This window comes from Berghia stephanieae, chromosome 3, assembly GCF_034508935.2.
Source record: "Berghia stephanieae isolate SIO BIC M18660-M18661 chromosome 3, UCSD_Bste_1.3, whole genome shotgun sequence".
Lineage (NCBI taxonomy): Eukaryota > Metazoa > Mollusca > Gastropoda > Nudibranchia > Aeolidiidae > Berghia > Berghia stephanieae.
In genome coordinates, this window is record NC_088362.1 from 87,847,356 (window position 1) to 87,862,355 (window position 15,000).

General features: G+C 38.0%; 1 protein-coding gene across 2 annotated transcripts in view; it reads right to left on the bottom strand.

Moving 5' to 3' along the window:
• LOC144969685 (uncharacterized) overlaps window positions 1–15,000 on the bottom strand; it is a 56,288-nt gene that overhangs the window by 8,257 nt on the left and 33,031 nt on the right. The window lies entirely within an intron of this gene.

Sequence of the window (15,000 nt, forward strand, 5' to 3'; positions counted from 1 at the left end):
AAAAGATAAAATAAAATTAAACACTGAAATCAAATTATACACAATCCTTGTAAAATCCGTGCTTATATACAACTGCTGAACATTAGTGCGGGGCGGTCCTTGGCAAGCTTAAGGACCACGGTCCTACGGTCCCTGGGAAATGAAAACCGCAAGGACCGGTCCTAGGACCGGTCCTTTTCGACATTGAACATTCCTGAGAGACAGTTGGAAGTTCGAACCGTTTTGACCTTTGGGACCGTGGGATCGTTCATTCTTGAACCGTTAAAGACCGCTACACGATGAAAACCGTGGTCTACAGGAGTAAAACACACGGAGTAGTCATACTCATTTCAAATTGTAACCTAATTAGAGAAGAGGGGTGATGCCTTCTTTATTTGCTCACCGTACTTCATTGTTACTTCGATAATTTAATAAAATTTAAAATTTATCCCCATTAACGGAGATAATGGCATCGCCCAAGGCGTTGATCGAGTTGTTCGTGGCGTTGATACACACACGCAACTCTACCCCCCCCCCCCCCCCCCCCACACACACACACATTAAAGGGCAGCGAGCATTGAAGAGTAAGAGAGAGACGTGAAGTTATAATAAGAGGGGGTGGATGCGGTAATAAGTTAATAAGTAATAAGTGGAGTCCATGGTGAGTTTTTGCCAGATCTAACAAACCCAGCTACCCATTCACTGCTGAGTAGACAGGGACTCAGAAAAAACTCGACTGCACCCGGGATCGATCTCTGGCCCTTTGCGTACAAAGAGAGTGCTCTATCAACTGAGCTATCGGGGTCCCCAAATATTTTATTGGACTTTTTTTTTAAATACAGACGTTATAACTGGGTTTTTTGGAAGGAAGAAACTAATGAAACTCATATTATTTGATTAGTTAAAACACCAAACGAAATTTTAATATTATTGTATTATTTTAAATGACAACAATGCGATAGAAAGGAGTGGTGACAAGAGATGGACAAAAGAAAACAAAAAATCGGACTTGCTACTTGCTAGGTTCGACACACACACACACACACACACACACGCACACACACACACACATCTTTAGTAGTCACATGCATTTCAAACAATAACCCATTAGAGAAGAGGGGTCATGCCTTCATCATAGATCATTGTCATTGCCATCATTATGGTGTAGTAAATTTTGAAATTTACCCCGTATAATGGAATCGTCCAAGGCGTGTGCCTCCTGTTCCCCCATCTCACACACGAAAGGGCGGTTTGCGGAGTGGAGGGAGGTGGTCGTCTGCCTCTATGGTCGTCTGTGTCGTTTAGTGTATGGCAAAGGGGGGTGGGTGCGATTAATTAAGTGGGATGGATGGTGATTGGTGGAAGATAGGCAACCGAGGCAATGAATCGCTGGGGAAGTAGTACCTATGGCGCGAAACCGTTGAAAGGTGATAAGAAGTGAGGACCGCCGCCGGTCTTCCACTATGGGACCGGTCCCCGGTTCACAGCTAAAAGACCGTGGGACCGGTCCAAGGACCGGTCCTCAGCGCGGCACTATTGAACATGGGCACTGACTGGAACCGAAGAGCAAAGATTAGTCAGATTCCATAGAAAACAACTGAAAAGAGTCCTGAATACCCCACAAAAATAAGCAATAAAACACTGTATGAAAAAATACAATGAAATACCCATTAAAATCCTGGAGACAAGATGGCAGCTTTTTAGGCATATATTCTGAAGAGATGAAAGTATACCAGCTAATAAAGCCATGAATCAAGGTCGACCACCCACGTCATTTCACACAGTCGTCAATAGAGACCTAAAACGCCTTCAAAATAACAAAGAATTAAAATCAAAGGAAGACCTTACGAAATTAGTATCCACAGCAAAAGACCGTGAACAGTGGAACGAAATAACACAGATGATTAGAGAGGCAGCCGAGGCGTCCCGATCGGATGATTAGGAAACGAAGTCAGTTAAGTCAATGATAATAATAATAATAATAATAATGATGATGATGATGATGATGATGATGATGATGATGATGATGATGATGATGATGATGATGATGATGATAATAATAATAATAATAATAATAATAATAATAATAAAGCGTAATTTCTTTAGCGCCCCTTTCCACCAAAAGTGCTCGGAAGCGCTTATACATATATGCACATGTGACCATATATATCATTCAATAACATCAATAAAATCACTAACAGAAAACTGAAAGGTAATACTCAGCCTCCGAGGAGGCTTTAAAGGAGGACAGAGAATTACGGTGTCTCGTGTCTGCTGAAAGAGCATTCCACCCAGAAGGAGCAGAATATGCGAAAGTACGTCGTGTAAAATTCGACTTAGCAACCAAACAGTTGTAGTACAGGGAATAGATAGAATGCGGTTTGCCAAGGAGTTCACAACATTGCCATCCGGAAGTATAACGGACCAACACACAAACTCTGTGTAACCATGAACGTTTATAGTCAGGTTAATGCAGTTTAGTGAGAACAACTCACAAACGCGGATGGCAAAAACAATAACAAAGGCCCGAGTGACGTCATCGTCGAACTATCTATAGATGAGCGGAGAGAGCGATCGGATTGTAGATAGAAGGAAGAGATGACAAGTAGTTGGGAGCAGTGCAGTGACAGAGCGGGACGAGTCGCCCACGAAATTGTCCGTTCTATGGGGCCGGACAACTATCGGGACAAGTGTATTACAGTGGAATATATAATCGTTGGTTATATTTATCAATCCTTCTATCAATTTGTGTGTCTATATCTATCTATCCATCCATTCATCCATACATCCATCCATCTATCCATCTATAGATCTATCTATCCATCTACATATCTATCTGTCTGTCTATATCTACCTTTCAATCTATATTTCTCTATTTCTTCTTTGTTTGTTTGTCTTTCATTATCTTCAACTTCCACCTTTCCATCCATCTATCCATCCATTCATCCTCCACCTCTACCTCCTCCTTATACTCCATCCCCGCCTCTTACTCGTCCTCCTTAGTCTTATTCATCCGCCTTCCTGTCTATCTATCTATCTATCTATCTATCTATCTATCTATCTATCTATCTATCTATCTATCTATCTATCTATCTATCTATCTATCTATCTATCTATCTATCTATCTGTCTGTCTGTCTATCTATCTGTCTATCTATCTATCTATCCGTCTATCTATCTTTCATTCTCTTCATCTTCCAGCTTTTCATTATTTCATCCATCTACCTACCAACCAAATCCACCGATCTACCTACTTATCTAGCAATCTATGTAAATATGTATCTATTTCTTCATAGCCCTCCATCCCCCATCTCTCTCACTCGCTCTCTCTCTCTCTCTCTTTCTTTCTTTCTCTCTCTCTCCCCGTCCCTTTCACTTTCCCCTTCTGTCTCTCTCACAATCAAAACAGGAGATAGATAGATAGAGAGAAAGAGAGAGAGAGAGAGAGAGAGAGAGAGAGAGGGAGAGAGAAAGAGAGAGAGAGAGAGAGAGAGAGAGAGAGAGAGAGAGAGAGAATGAGAGAGAGATAATAAATATATTATATCATATTGACCAACATAGAATGCAGATACATAGACAGAGATCGGGGTAGAAAACAAAAACTTAGTTCTGTGAAGAGCTATTATTGACGTTCAGTTTCTAGGCACCAGCTATTCGTATATTGACCATCAATTATTCACGTGAAGTCAATAAAAACCCAGTCATCCATAAAGTCATAACAAGAGGAGGAAAGAGGTTTGGGTGAGGGCGGGGCAAGATAAACAAAGCTAATTTAATAGTGCACGCTGCATTCTGATCGGTCATTGCCTAATTCATGATTGTGTCATTTCGTGAATGTGACTGAGAGAGAGAGAGAGAGAGAGAGAGAGAGAGAGAGAGAGAGAGAGAGAGAGAGAGAGAGAGAGAGAGAGTGTGTGTGTGTGAGTGAGAGAGAGAGAGAGAGAGAGTGTGTGTGTGTGAGTGAGTGAGAGAGAGAGAGAGAGAGAGAGAGAGAGAGAGAGAGAGAGAGAGAGAGAGGGGTAGCAGTGTAGGCTTCGACCTCACTGTAGTCTGTAGTTCTATTCGTATTGAGAATCCGTGTGTGTAAGGGGGGGGGGTAGGTAGGAGGTGTGTATGTGTGTGTCGTGGGGGGGGGGGGGGGGGGGGTAGGAGGTGTTGTGTGCATGGGAGGGGGTGTTTGTGTCTGTGCATAAGTGTGTGTTACAATGTTCGCGTATTACAAAAGTTTCCGATTTAATTTTGACAAGACTCACCATTTCTGTAGTTAGTGTAATCCGTAATCCATCACAAATAATAAATAAAAGTCAATTGAATCGTTCTATCACATTATGATTAGTTCTGAGTCAGGTAAGTTAAAGTAATATTAATATTTTGCTTTGGTTTTGTGGTATGTATCTCTATGATGGAATCTAGTTTCTAAAAGTTATAGTTATAGTTATCTGATACTGATATTGATATCCTAAATAATAAAATAAATTGATTATATTGTTATATATTTCAGGTATTTATCATGTTATCGATAAAACTCCACTAATTAAAGAAACTAATCATCACATATCATACAAGAAAAATACAAGAGAAGACAAGAAGATTATTTATTTATTGAAAAGGGATATTGACTTTGACCTTTCATTGCTTTCTAAACATTTTTCTATGATCAAGAACCATGAGTGCATATTTAAAATTTGCTTCATGATGCCACTTCTAAACACTTACTCTAAGTCTTAGTTATAAAGTTTCAATCACCAGTCACCACCAGTGGATATCTCTCATTCTTCAACTCTAGGTTGTAAGGTTCATACCATTTTCAGTTTTCACTTTGTCTTACTTAGACTTACGCTCACCAATTTCGTTAGTTAGCGTAATCCCTAATTCACTTTTTATGGTAGTATGATAGTTTACCAATAATGATAAAACTCCCCAAATTAAAGAAATCAAATATCACATACAATTGACAAATTACAGAAAAATGCAAGCAGATTAAATATCTATTGAAAAGGGAAATTGACTTTCTAAACAAGCGTATATTTCTCTCTGTTCTTGTAATAACTCACTTCAAGAACATGCCAATGTTAATGTTAGGAATCAGAGCATGTTAATGTGATACTGATTACCATAAGCACAGTTGCACATCGTGTAATCCACTGAAATATATCAATTATAATAATTCTATTTAAAAACGAATGACTCACAACCGCTTGCTTTGAAAGTTTACAAAATAAAGAGGCAAACAATTAACTGCAGATTGTTTTATAATTCTGTTCTCACAAACAGGGATGCCAGATGGCCAGAGTTCCTCGAAGCCAATTTAGACTGCAAAAGTGACCAAATAGAACCTCATGGGCCAAACACTTCAAACACTCTGACCTCCTTAAAAGACATCGATTTTGATTTTTTTTATCGACTAACCTAGGATAAGACTTGTTTTATTTTTAAAAAAGAAAATTTTAATTAAAAATAATATATACGCGATTCTCCGTGTGTCAATTTTGATCATACACGCGGCCAATGGCAGCATTACTCACACAATAAATCTGACTTAACGTCTTGACACTTCTTCATAGTAAAATAGCAGTATTCTACTATTTGTGACCCTCGGATTTTTCAATTTTGGGTTTTTGGTACCCAATCATAGCTTATATTATGCTTAAAATTTTGATACCAAATTTATAAAATTCTGATTATTCATTGCCCAACTATGACCGTTTGAAGTAGGGAGAGTGTAAAAGCCACGTTTTGAGAAAATCGACTTTGAAGTCAGGCACCGTTTTCACACATAATCAAATCAATGGGCAAAGATAACTCCTCAGATTGAAAATTTGACGATAATAATAACATTTGCAGAGACGCCAATTTTCAATTTGACTCACAGGAATTTCAGACACCACTCGGAGGAATTTCAATGCCGAAAGAGGAATTTCCGCACACACAAAAAAGGAATTGGGATGATATTTGGTATTGTGTTTACATATTGTATAGATCTCAATATATAACTGATTACAAATGTTTTCTGATATATGAACACATTGCCAAATACAACCCCAAAGTTTCCTTATTTCAAGTGAAGAAAAGCACCAAAACATAATGATGGTAGTGAGGATGATGTTGTGTTGGTGGTTGTAGTAGTGTAGTAGTAGTAGTAGTAGTGTAGTAGTAGTAGTAGCAATAGTAGTAGTAGTATGTATAGTAGTAGTAGTAGTAGTAGTAGTAGTAGTAGTAGTAGTAGTAGTAGTAGTAGTAGTAGTAGTACTAGTACTAGTAGTAGTAGTAGTAGTAGTAGTAGTAGTAGTAGTAGTAGTAGTAGTAGTAGTAGTAGTAGCAGTAGTAGTAGTAGTAGTAGTAGTAGTACTACTAGTAGTAGTAATAGTAGTAGTAGTGATGATGATGATGATGTCATAATGGCTGTTGTAGTAGTAGTACTGGTAGTGATGATGATGTGGTGGTGGTGGTGGTGGTGACTGTGGTTGTAGTAGTGGCAGTGGTTGTAGTAGTAGTGATGATGTGGTGTGGGTGGTTGTAGTAGTAGTGATGATGCAGTGGTGGTGGTTGTAGTAGTAATGACGATGTGGTGGTGGTGGTTGTAGTAGTAGTAGTCGTAGTGATGATGATGTGGTGGTGGTCGTTGTAGTAGTAGTGATAATGACGTGGTGGTGGTGGTTGAAGTAGTAGTGGCAGTGATGATGTGGTGGTGGTGGTGATTGTAGTAGTAGTGGCCGTGATGAAGATGCGGTGGTGGTGTATGTAGTTTGTGTGCGTGTGTGTGTTTGTGTGTGTGTGTGTGTGTGTGTTTGAGAGAGAGAGAGAGAGAGAGAGAGAGAGAGAGAGAGAGAGAAAGAGAGAGAGAGATAGTACTAAAAGTGCATCAAGTGATAAATAGAGCAACACGAACTTTAAAAACCAACGAGGCTAAAGTTTGAGGTCAAAGTATTTGTTATTAGCTATTATTGGCAAGTGCAGCCTTGGAAATGGTGGCTCTCTGAGAGAAAGTCAACTCTTGTTTTGAATGTTTCACTGATAGTTGCTTTTTTAAACTTTAAAGATATATAACTTATCGTCAATACTTATGTTGAATTATAATGTTTTCATGTAGAAAAATGATTGTAGTTTATGAAACAACCAAAAACTGAAATATGATCATTTGACCATTTCCACTTTAAAACCGGTTTTCTTCGTTTTCCAAATCCCGACTTAATACCGCTTCGAGGCGTAGGGTCACATTTGCCTTTCCGTTTCATGCTGCAACTTGTAGATGTGTGTCAAATTTGACCGTTTTTGTGTGGGAAATATTATCTTCGTAGTAAATAGCAGTATCTTAACTGTATCCATTACTTTAAAGACAGCATTGTCGGAAAAACGATCGTCTTACTGGTGAGATGGTCAGTTAAGGAATTTCTTTGATGACGTAAAAGTAACAAGACTTCCCCACCCGATGGGGAAACGGTTGGGGGAAAGACGAGAAAGGAATGCCTTTGATTGTCACCGACATCTGCATATCATTAAAGCCTGACGACAGGGGTAACAGTTACAGTTATATAGGAAAAAAAAAACGAACGGCCCCGTAGGATGCAGTAAGAGGGTGATGATCAGTCCTATATATGAAGTCATAGGAGCAGTGCCATAGATGCACTTGAAACAGTAACAGGCAAGTTTGTAAGCAATCAGCTTCTCCACGGGAAGCCAATGCAACGACTGCAAGACTGGAGTGATGTGATCTGACTTTTTTGATTTGGTAACAATACAAGCAGCTTTATTTTGGATTTCGCCACACAAAACTCTACAGATATAAGCTATACTGGCGGACAACATAATGGGCATGATCTATATTACCTTTCCATGTGCTCGAGGTCATTGGTCACATTGGAATATGTGCTCAAAGTGACCCAAATAGTGAAAAGTGTTCACAGCTTTTGAAATATCAAACATCATGATTAGTCATTTTGTTCAGCTTGACACATGTGCACGTTTACAACTCTCATAAACAAAGCAGCGTGATTACATTTGTTCAGAGATATCCAATCTCTGGACAACACCAAATCACGTGATTGATGACTTGGTTGGACGAAAACACGAATATAGATCGCTCCCATTGAGAAAGAGATTTGATGGTGGTACGGTTTATATTTTTTAAGCTGCACAATTGTAGCCAGATTTTTTTATTAATGGCGCGCGAATTTTTTGTTTTTCTCAGCTGTCCCTCTATCAAAAGTTGTAAATATTTGTGTCAACTTTGAATCAATCTGTCTTAACTGAATATAGATTTTGGATCGTGTTGATGCCATATCATAAAAGGTTTCTTCTTTAAGATCTATAAAAACTACTCTAAACCCGCTGTCATAAAATTAGAGATTTTACACTGTTAAAACATTGAACAAATTGGATTCAGTAGTCTGATGTCACGCCGCCCGGCAACGGCGGCCATCTTGGTTCTAAACAAAGAAAATCATTACTTTTTATTTTTCAAGCTGGCAAGAACTTTTCATATGTCTTGTGATCAGGATGTGTAAAAGTCAAAAAATGATCAAATGTATGTTTTTTTTCCTCTCTGGATACGCTTTTATGCTCGCCGGAGAAATAATTCATACGGACGTCCGCCATTGTTCCGATAGTTTAGAGCCAGTGTTACTAAGTTACTATGGGTCATTAGGAAGGAAGTGACGTTACGGCTATTGAATCCTATTACGCACCACAAAGTGTGAGATGAATTCATCGCATTTCTAAAAAAATCTCGTGCTGACATGGTAGCTCAAGCTTCTAGTGATTATGAGTTCACGTCATACTTGTTTCAATAATAAAAACAATTCACTTTAACTGTTATAAACTTACAACTTATTTATCTTGATTTAAAATTTGAATTTATGATTTATTGCATATTATCTACATCATGTCACAATGCCAGACAGAAGACTGATATGAAATCTCTAGATTCAAATCTATTGCGATAGTGATTATATACTCAATATTGTTAAATTGGCAATGAATGAAAGCTATTTATATAACTTTGAAAAATTATATCTATGCACGAACGTTTTACATAGCAGTTAACGGCTTTTTCAACATGTAAGCTTTTAAAAGATACAATACGATACGATACGAAATCTCTATCGGTTCTTATCGTACAACTTTGATATGGTTGATATGAATATCATCCAAAGATGTATGGAGCTGGGTGAACAATATATCCGACAAAGGAATGGAGTATGATAATTCTGGTAGAAAAAGGCCCATTATTCTGGTCAGAGGATCATTGTTATTCTTGCAGGTGGTGAAGATACTGGATATGTTTAGACGGATGACATGCTATTTTTACTTCTCTGCATCATTTGGAAGGTAGAGACTATCACTCTGGGGTCAATGCAGAAGTGTTTGATGACTGGCCAAAGAACCGTTTGTTGCATTTCCTCGAAGCACCCATCTGCATTGTAATGGACAACGCTACAATTCGGTGGCCCATAATCGAGGCTCCAACTTCGGCAACTATAAAAGTTTATATGATTTCATGGTTTCAATCAGTAAGCACTGCATATTCTGACCATTTATCAAAGGCCTAGATAGACTCCTTAGTGAAAAGAAACCAACCAGGAACATTTTTCTAAGAAGACTGTCTAATTAAGGAGTTTTGACACAAGTTTGCGTGACTTCCCATAATATAAGCTCAAACGGCTGCAGACGGTCCAAATTAATGCTGCCAGATTGGTCTTTCGAAGGCGGAGGTATGACTCTGCCACACATCTCCTTCGAAGATTATACTGGCTGCCTGTTGAGAAAAGGGTCAAATTCAAAGCATGTGTCCTAGTTTATCGTTGTCTGGAAAACACTGCCCTTCCCTACCTCACAGAACTCCTAGAGAAATATTCGACAACACGACCTTTGCGTTCCTCCAATGACAACACCCGTTTGACTCTCCCACGCATTCGTACAAAGGCGGGAACAAAGTCCTTTTCTCATTTTGGTCCGTCTGTACGAATCTGAGAATCCAAGACATTGTCTGTTTTCAATAATTCCTTGAAAACATATCTTTTTTTTATGTCATGTACTTTGTATTGTGATGATGTACAATTTAAAGCGCCAAGAGCCTCATTGTTATTATTATTATTTATTATTATTATTATTATTATTATTATTATTATTATTATTATTATTATTATTATTATTATTATTATTATTATTATTACTGTGAGCGTAATCGAATCGAGTTTGGACCCAAATAAAGGGAAAGATTGAGAGGAGAAATACCAAAATATATTCTCATCAACGAGGCAATAAAACCTCCAAAGGGCGAAGAAATGGGATACAGTGGACCCCTTGGACACAGTTGGATGATCTGGATTTTGCAGATGACCTGGCACTTCTGTCCCACACCCAGGACCAGATGCAAGCAAAAAACCACAATTATAAACAGCCTCTCGGAATCAATTGGTTTAAGAATTCACCTTGCAAAGTCAAAAGTCTTGAGGATAGGTACGCGTCAAAGGCAGCAGATCAAAGTAAAAGATCAGGAACTTGATGATATAGACAATTTCTGCTATCTCGGGAGTATAATTGACAAGGATGGAGGCACGGAAGCAGAGGTGAAAGCACAGGTAGGAAATGCACAGGCTGCATTCACATCTTTGAACAGAGTTTGGGGAACTAAAGATATCTCCCTTTGACTAAAGCTAAGACTTTTCAACTCAAACATGAAATCTGTCCTACTGTATGGATGTGAAACTTGGAACGCGTCAGAGGCATGTATAAGGAGGGCACAGATGTTCGTAAACAGGTGCATGCGTAAGCTACTCAGAATAAAATGGACGGCTAGAATAAAAAATGAAGAAGTATGGACAAGAACAAAGCAGAAACCAATGGGAGAGGAAATAGGAAGAAGACGATGGAGGTGGATTGGACACACTCTTAGAAAGAATGACTCCACTATAACAAAGAAAGTTTTGGACGGGAGCCCTTAAGGCAGAAGATCAAGAGGGAGGCCAGGAAGAACATGGAGAAGAATTAAAGAAGCTGATATACAGAGAAGTGATAAGACGCGGAACGAGATAAAAAAGTTAGCTCAGGAAGAAGAAGAAGAAGAAGAAGAAGAAGAAGAAGAAGAAGAAGAAGAAGAAGAAGAAGAAGAAGAAGAAGGAGGAGGAGGAGGAGGAGGAGGAGGAGGAGGAGGAGGAGGAGAGGAGGAGGAGGAGGAGGAGGAGGAGGAGGAGGAAGACGAGGAGTTGCTTTTTGTTTAATTAGCAAAGGTGGAATTAGGTCTTAAAAACCATTAAATTGAGGAAATCGTTGTTGAAAGCATGGAAACTACATGACTTGTTGAACATGAAAATTAATTTATGCTACAGATCCACTCTGAGAGGTCAGTATTAGTTGAGATATAAGCTTTTAAAGATTTTGTAGGGGGAATTAGGCTAAAATCGTGCAAATTCGGGTTGAAAACATGAAAATTTGCACATAGGTTACAAAGACCCATAAGAAAAACATCTGCTACATAACCGCTCTGGCAATCAATCATAACGTTTCGGTTTAAGGCTTAGATTTTCCCTTTTAAACCTATATTAAACAAGGGAAATAACTGAATAAATACATCTATTTTCTTCATATTCATTATATTTGGTAGAATTGGACTAAAACCGCGCATATTCGGATTGAAAGCATTAAAATTGGCATACAGGTAGCTAAGATCCATATCAATGACACCTGCTATAGAACCACTCTCGCAATGTATCATAATAGTGCACGTTTATTTTTCCATATAATATAGCATTACTTATCCAAGGAAAATAACCACAAGAATACAATTAGTGTTCAATAATCTAAATACTTTGTTGACCATTTATAGTAGCTAACAAATGGCTTCGGGTAGGAACAGTCAACTCAAGATTGAACGGGTACTAACTAGGCTATAGGCGTTGATATATTGTAATATCTAAGAAAGCTAATGCAATAAAAGATACCGAATGCTTGAAATATAATTTTCGGTCCATATAAGCTGCTGAGGGAAATAAGGAAAAAGTTGTAAATCACGTTGAGCATGGTCCAACCGTTGGTAAAGGCTATTAAAAAAACACGTACCTTTATATAGAGCAATAGCCACTAAACGTGCTCAAAGGGTTTTCCAAGAGGTCCCTGACCAACAACAACACGGAACATGGAGGACAAGACATGACTTCTGTTAAGCGATATTACATTTTTTTTCCGAGAGACAATGCTCGACCAGGTACTCATTTTACACCTGAGTACGGGGAGAGAATAATGTGAGTAAAGAGCAATTTCCAACAATTCAACGATGCGCCGAGCGAGGCTCGAATCCAGGTACTTCTGATCCGAAAGCGAGTGTCATACCACAAGACCACATAGCCGTTTATATGATTTACTCATATCCTCTCACGTACTCAGGTGTTAAATGAGTATAGGACCTGTAACAGTGCTGTCTTTGTCGAAAAAAATGTAATAGCACCATACAAGCGTCTGTTTTGTCCTTCATGTTAAATGTTGCTTTTGTCTTGGGAAACCTTGTAAAGTGCTGTGAAAGTGCGCATTCAATGGATATTGCGCTACATAAATACCCACAGTTATATTTACTATAAAACACAATCCACAACTCAGTTCTTTTCCAAATGAAAGTTAAAATCTAGATTTAACTTTATGTACTACGGTCGCGTCTATTCGAGCTTTGAGGTAAAAACAGTAAAACAGTTCAGTACACACAATTTACAAGTATTATTAAAGGCTAGCACTATTCAGTATCTGATACTGAATAGTGGTTTTGCACTATTCAGTATCTGATACTGAAGAGCGGTTTTGCACTATTCAGTATCTGATACTGAATAGTGTCTTTGTACTATACAATATCTGATACCGAATAGTGGTTTTGCACAATTCAGTATCTGACACTGAATAGTGGTTTTGCACTATAATACGGTGGGTTTTTTTTTTCCGAAACCCGACAAAGTTATGGGAAGAGGGCAGCTGTGGAAGTGAATCTGGGACTCAGAGAAGTGTACAACAGTGGGGAGTGAACCTGGGACTGGGTTTCAGCGGGTTTCGTAATAAAAAGCCCGACGACACCTGAGCTGAATGACTGTGTGAGTGAGTATTTAAAATTCTGTGAACAGCTAGTGTCTTGTAAAAAAGAAATAAAATATTATCCTAACAATAAGCCTTGGATAACAAAAGATCTAAAACTTTTATTGAACCAAAAGAAAACTCTCTATACTAGTGGAAACAAAAAAGATCTGAAAACAAAACAAAAAGAGATAAAGAGGGTAATATCTAGTTGTAGAGACAAGTACAAAAATAAAATTGAAAAATGCTTTTCTTCTGGGGATATACGGGACACGTGGCGGGGGCTTAAAACTGCTGTTAACTATAATCCAAAGCCCACGATTATATCAGAAGATATCGAAATTGAAACTTTAAATAAATTTTATTCACGTTTCGACACAGCAAACAAATTTGATATTGAAAATGAAAAACATAAATTAGACAGGGCTTTGGAAGATGAAATGGCTGTTGAGGTCAGTGAAGAGGAAACGAGATTCGTATTTTCGAAACTAAACGAGAGGAAGGCTGCTGGGCCGGATGGATTGAAAGGAAAACTATTAAAAGAATGTGCCCACCAGCTTTCCCCCATTTATACACATATTTTTAACTGGTCCCTCCAATGCGTTTCAATCCCTGAAATTTGGAAAACTTCGAAAATTATTCCTGTTCCAAAAAAAGAAAAACTTGAAACTATGAACGATCTCAGACCTGTTGCACTGACTTCAATAGTCATGAAATCTTTAGAAAAACTTGTTCTTATTAAAATTAGGAATCAGTTTATGCCATTGAGTGATCGTCATCAATTTGCTTACAAACCAGGACGTGGCGTAGAGGATGCCATTTTGCTGTTTACAAACAACATCTACAGGCATCTAGATCACGCTAGGAGCTATTGCAGATTGCTTTTTGCAGATTTTTCTTCAGCGTTCAATACAATGCAACCCCAGTTGGTTGTTCAAAAATTGACTAGTCTGAATTTAAACAAGTATATAATTGCTTGGGTGCTCGAATTTCTTACGGAGAGAGCACAATATGTTCAATTAGGGCAAAACAAATCTTCCTGTATAACTACATATACTGGCGCTCCTCAAGGTTGTGTATTGTCCCCTGTATTATTCACAATATACACGAATGACTGTGGAAGTCAAAACCTGAGTGTACCTTTAATAAAGTTTGCAGATGACACCGCTCTTCAAGGCCTCATAACAAATGGCAACGAAGTGGCTTATAGGCAAGAAATTGATAGATTTGTGTCTTGGTGTGATGCCCACCACCTATAGCTTAACATAAGCAAGACAAAGGAGCTAGTGATTGACTTTAGGAGAGTGAAGGAACCGATAGAACCGTTAAAATTAAAGGACCAATTCGTCCAGCGAGTTCCTCACTACAAATACCTTGGTGTAACGATTGATGACAGGCTCAAGTGGGATGAACACTTGAAAATAATTAGGCATAAGATGTGCAGACGTACATATTTTTTATCAAAACTCTCTCAGTTTAGAATAGATAAAACCCTCTGCACATTATTTTATAGAGCAGTAATCGAAAGTGTTTTGTCATTTTGTATAACAGCTTGGGGAGGCAATTGCTTAGCAGTGGAAAGGAACAAAATAAATTCAAATATTAAAAAATCCATTAAACGCTATATAAATGATGTTGACGATGTAGATCTTTTATACGAGAAATTTTGTATAAATAAAATAACTAAAATATTAAATGACCAGTATCATCCACTAAGACCATCAATTATTATGTCAGAAAGAAGTGGTCGCCCTTTCTCTATTTCAACGAAAACAGAGAGACACCGAAAATCTTTTCTGCCGTCCAGTATTAGGCTTTATAACAACAAGCAATAATCATTTTATATAATTATTTCTCATTTTTACTTTTTAAAAATATAAATATTAATTTATTAATTTATTTGTTTTGCAATCTTTTCAGTTTTCAATTTATAGTGACAGTTTTGGCTATTTTACAGTGTTGAAATTGTTCA